Source organism: Telopea speciosissima, chromosome 11 (genome assembly GCF_018873765.1).
Source record: "Telopea speciosissima isolate NSW1024214 ecotype Mountain lineage chromosome 11, Tspe_v1, whole genome shotgun sequence".
Taxonomy (NCBI): Eukaryota; Viridiplantae; Streptophyta; class Magnoliopsida; order Proteales; family Proteaceae; genus Telopea; species Telopea speciosissima.
The window spans coordinates 9728073-9734096 of record NC_057926.1 but is presented as its reverse complement, the minus strand read 5'-3'; positions in this window follow the sequence as shown (position 1 = coordinate 9734096).

Genomic DNA, 6024 nt, shown 5'->3' with positions numbered 1-6024 from the left:
AAAGTGATGTTATGTCTCGGGGTTTATTTCGAGTTCTGCTATATGTAGGAGCTCCATGGACTAGAAACAAGGAATTCCAAAGCTAGGCCACATGTGCAATTTGGCGCACCATGTCAACCATATGCCCACCAATTTTTTATGTTTTTCCTCCTCTTGATTGTATGCCCTTCAGAAAGTCTCAAAACCAAATTGGAATTTTATGCAATCCATTGCTTTTTGAAATAATTTTCTGAGTATTGTATATTTTACATATGGAGAAGTCATATTTTTTTTGGAATTGGGAGCTGTTATATATCTATCTTTAAAGGGATGGGGGGGGGGGGGGATTGGGGAGGGGGTAAGGTAACAGCAGGAGACTTAGACTCGAAACCTCCTAGTGAGCATGGGCATGAAGTGTACCACAGCTCACCAACTACGCTAGGCAACTATTGTTTGAAGAAATATTTATTTATTGGGCAAGAGAACTCATATTTATTTAATTATTGGGCAAAAGAACGCTAACCAATCATATAGCCCTTGCAGCATCACACACAAAGGCATTTATTTGATGCAGTTTTCAATTTCACTGAGGTTTAACAGTCTTTTTTGACGCACAAAGGCATTCCTATTTGTGTAAGCACAGGAACCACGCTAACCACACCATGGATTAGCATTCTTTTGCCCTTATCTAAATTAATTAACTCCCCATTGGAAAATTATGTGAACATTGTCGACAAAGTGGGTCCCTGCAGACACTGCCACGTTATAGACTTTCGTGTAAACAACATTGTTCATACCTGTTCCTGTGTAAATGGCATCTAGCATTGTTCATTTTTGTTCCTTTATTGGATGAAGGACTGCAGGAGATGAACCCCGTACACAATCACATGATGCAAAGGTCCTCCAGGGCAGTTTGTTTCACGCAGACTTAGGAGCATGGATGTGAAAGATGGTGCCATTTGATGAAGAAAGATGCGGAGACCCTCCACAAAAAGCAAGCTTTAAACATAGAATCTAAAGTAAGTTCTTGGGCGCCTAATGTGGCCTTTATGAAATGTTCCTTAGAATCAGATTCCATTCATGAAACTTTTGTCGCAGTAATTAATTTTGAGATTATTTCTAAATGTCCCTTTGAAAATGGCCAAACTTACAATTATTTCCTTAAACTTTCATTAATTTCATGTGCATCTACTTTTCAAATTAAGTATCAATATAGTCCCTCCCGTTAGTCAGAGACGTTATGTTATAACGGATCCTAGTTTTTAAAAATTTATGAACCATTCTGCCTCTTGATAGGATAGAATAATAAAAATACCCTTATTTGAAAAAAAAAAAAAAAAAAAAAAAAACCTGCAGCTCATCTCCCCAAATCGTTTAGGGTTTGGGGAAGATGAATTTTTGCATCTAAAATGGAACAATTTCGTGCACACTTACCCGGTAATCGGACGAGATGAGTTTGTGTCACGCAAGCTATCACAAATTCACGACCCCAAAATCTGCAAGTGTAATCGTGTCTTTGTGGAACTTGCTCTGCATCACTGCATGTCGCTCATTCCAAGTTTGCAGAACAGACTTTACTTTCTACCAAAGCAACTTCCTCACCTCCTTCTGAGTGACCAACCACAAACATAGAGAGAGCGAGAGAGCAGCTCCGTCATTGAAAGAAGCGGAATCACAAAAAATCGACCACGACGACGACACATCAAAACACAACCTAAAATTTTTTCACTTTAAAATACTATAATCTAAGCCTCTCTGATTCGGTAATTTCGGCCTGCTTCTTCTGCTAAGCTCATCAACCAATCCTGTTAGGCCAGGCCACCCGAGGAAGGAAGAGAGAAGAAAAAAGAAACAAAAAAAGAATTATGACCACCGCCCTTGACACCCACAAGATAGAAACCAAGTCTCAAAACTTGCAGACTTGACCCTTCACATCGATTAATCAATCCATTACAAAGAACGAGGCTACCTGGGTTCGATTCTCACTATTTCTTTTTTAAGATTTTAAAGTAACAGAGAATGGATGGTGGAGCAAGCAATAAACACCCAATCGAAGGCATCCTCTCTTAAGTCCTTTACTCAGTAGCTCTTCCTCAACAGGGTTTGCAAGAAATGCAAGGGTAAATTACTGGTAAGTGTGCAGGAAATTGTTCCATTTCATATTCAAAAACTCATCTTCTCCAAATCCCAAACGATTTGGAGAAGATGAGTTGCAGGGGTTTTTTTTTTTGTCATTTTTTTCAAAGGGCAAAATGGTTCATAAATTTTCAAAAACTAGGATCCGTTATAACATAATGTAACAGGAGGGATTATATTAGTACTTAGTTTGAAAAGCAAAGATGCAGGTGAAATTAGTAAAAGTTCAAAGGGGCAATTGTAAGTTTGACTATTTTTTGGGGGGCATTTGAAAATAACCTTAATTTTGGGGTTGGGTTTGCTCTATATTTTGCTGGTCTACATAATTATCATTGGATTTGTATTTGTAATTGGATTGAGTTTTGGGTTTTGGCTCAATTACTCAATTACATGTATGGAGGTAACATCGTAACTATGTGGGGATAAAGGTTTTCAATTTTCCTATATATTCTATGTGGGAAAAACCTAGAAACAAGCAAAGGGGAAATCACTTTGAGAGAAACTTCACAAAAATCACTCAAAATGGGGCTTGAAATGGAGGTAAAAAAGCCAAAAAAAAGGGCAGAGACCCTCTCCCCACTCTCTTCTTGCTTGAAAATGGAGGGGGGCCTCCCTCTTTATAGGTGGGCACCCATCATTAACGACGCTGTGATAGCCCTCCACGGCACCGTAGAATTAAGGGGCCTCCACGATGTCGTGGATGACATCACAAAGGTGATGTCTGTACTTTTCCATGGCACCGTAGTGGTCCTCCACAACACCGTGGAACACCTTTCATGGTGCTGTTGTAGGTACAACGAACTAAGATCGATCCACGACCTCTTTCTGGAGTGGTGCACCCGAGTGTGGGAGCGGTGCGGGGATTGTTGTTGATGGTGTAGGGAGTCGCCACCTAGATCAGGGTCTAGGACCCACAAATGGTGCCCGTCCTTCAGAGAAAGGCGCTAAATTAACTCCAATGACTCAATGGATGGTCTGCTCCAGTCAAATTACGGGCTTGGAAGGTGTTAGGCACCCAGCAACCACCCAGCCGACGGCCGATCTTTCTAGACCAAACTCTATTGTATAATGTTGTGTTATACGTATTATGCACCTAATTAAACTAATTTTTTTTTGTGTTTTGATTATCTTTGTTGAAATTTATGGACCTAATTAGGCTAATTAAAATTAATGTTTTAATCCTAATTACTACCCCTAAGTTAGGTGATTATGTACATTATGCGCCCTAATTAATCTAATTGATTTATTTTACCTAAGTTAAAAAACCTAACTCTATGGTAAAAAACATGGTCAATTGTGCAAAATTATTAAGATCCTAGGGCAATGGTAATATCATGGATAAGTTTGATAAACAAAATGGCTTAAGGATCAAAATGACCAAAATTATGAAAATGCCCCTAGAAGGCAAAATGCATGAAAAACTCATAAAAAAGAAAAAATATGCTTAAGACATGCTTATGAAAGTTAAAACATGCAAATGAAGTGATAGAAACCTTTCCAAGACCCTAAACATGATTTGGTCTCAAAATGACCAAAATACCCCTAAGGGCAAAATGGTAAAAATGCTAGAACAAGAACTTTGAAGTCATTTCAGGCATTTGATATGTCATTAAACATCCTGAAATTACTAAACATGTCGAGTAAGACTACTGGATGGCACAATGGGCTTGCATTTGGTAAATTACCAAAATGCCCCCGAGGGCAAGAATGACTTTTTATGCATGGTTATGATTCATGGTGGGCATGTATGCATATGAAAACATTTATGAAACAACTTGATACAGAATTTAATGCTTAGAAATATATATATTTTATTGATTTTCTTGGATTTTCACAACAAATAGAAAAATGACATCTACATCCCTAACATGGTAGGGAGCACCTATGAAAATGATCAAACATTCATGTTAGTGATTAATGATCCCATAAAATCCATCCTGATGAAATATGTATCCCATAATTTTTTTGTGAATTTTTATGCATTTATACTATTTTTAATATTTTCTGAAATGCTAAAAAGAAGGGAAAACAAAGAAAAATACAAAATCTCAATCACAGGTCCGAATTGGATCAAACCAGAGCCCACACCCACTAATCAAAACATGATATTTAACATGGTCAGAATTATTTTGTCCAAATCTCCACCCACAGGTTCAGATTTCATAAAATCCTATAATACTCATAGGGGCAAAACTGTCACATAAAACATAATTTGGAGCTTGATAAAATTAAGGAATATCAAACATATTGGTAAACATCATCCCTGAAAATTTCAGAATTTTATCACTCTTGTTTTATTTTTGAAGATTTTTTAATTGAAAACAACCTCTTTTAACTAAAGAAAATCAAAAGAAATACATAAAAATAATAAAAAATATATAAAACTACCCTTGAAGTGTGGCAATGTCTGGGATCAGTTTACATATCCTTGGATGGTCGGAATTATTGCCGAAAGGTACCGAAAGCCGCTCCAAGTGTGGTTGCCCCGAATGGCAAGAGTGGTGAACAAGGGGTATTTACGAAATTTTATATAAATGATGAAGGATAATCTATAGATGAGAAAACCATGAATTGAAAGAGGAGATCAAGGACTGCCTGAAAGTAAGTTTTTAATAATTTTTTTCCGTCTTTAAACCTTCCAAAACACAGCCTATTTATAGGAACAAATGTGTTCGACAAAATGACTGAATGAACCCTGGGCATTTAATACAGGTTGACAAAAAAGGGGGTTGGGGCTGGGGGGCTTGACCTGCGCGCACAGCGTGCCTGCAGGCTGCGGCCAGGTGCATGGCCATGGGCTGTGCACCTGGGCCTTAGGCTTTGTAGCCTCTACCGACAGGGCCAGCCAGGTTGGGTCAGGACGGGTCGGTCCGGGTCGGATTAACCCGGTCTGACTCGGTTCAGTCAAATTTTTTTTTTTGTTATTTTATATTCCATTTTAAAGGGTCCACATTCAAACACCAATATCTTTTGATCCGAATGGCCGATTTTGACGCGCCACATTTCGACGCGAACCTCTTGACATGTACCTTCCATCCGTACGGATGATGGGGTCAGATTTCACCGCAAAAATGGCACAGATACCGAGAAAAGTACAAAAATGATTTTTCACACCGATCAAGGTCCAAATGATACCAGAATTACACGAAATTTTACGTGTAAGCACAACATGACCAAATCAGGTCATCTAAATAATTTCGGGTCCATCGGGTGGCTCGGATACCAAGAACCATACGAGGGGCAAAACGGTCATTTTCATAAAAGTTATCCGCTTTGGCCGAAACTTTACGTGAAAGCTTAATATGACCAAATGAGGCCATCCAAAGTGTTTCGGACTAAATCGGGTGGTCCAGATACTGAGAAACGTGCTAGGGGCAAAACGGTCATTTTCACAAAAGTTACCCGATTTGGTCGAAACTTTACGTGAAAGCTTAATATGACCAAATGAGGTCATCCAAAGTGTTTCGGACCAAATCGGGTGGTCCAGTTACCGAGAACCATGCCAGGGGTAAAACAGCCATTTTGATAAAAGGTGTCAGATTGGAGTGAAATTTCACATGTGGGCTTAAAATGGTTAAATAAGGCTATCCTTGGGATTTGGGCTCTACTTGGGAGAGTCTGATTGCAAAAAATGGGGTAATGGTAAATTGGTAATTTTCTATCATTTGTTCACCATGCAAGCTAGTCGGGCTTTGATCATCATCGCCGAGTCACACTTCCAAGGTACCAAAATTCAGCATCTACAGCTGTGGTGGGCCACCACGGTGTCGTGCTTGAGGTGTGACGTCACCAGGGCACTTTTGGGCTCCGAATGGGCTTCTTTGGGACCGCCGTGGTCGGGGAAGGTGAGCAATACCTCCTGCAGCATTTGGTAATTAAAAGGGGCTTATAAGACATTTTTAGGGATGT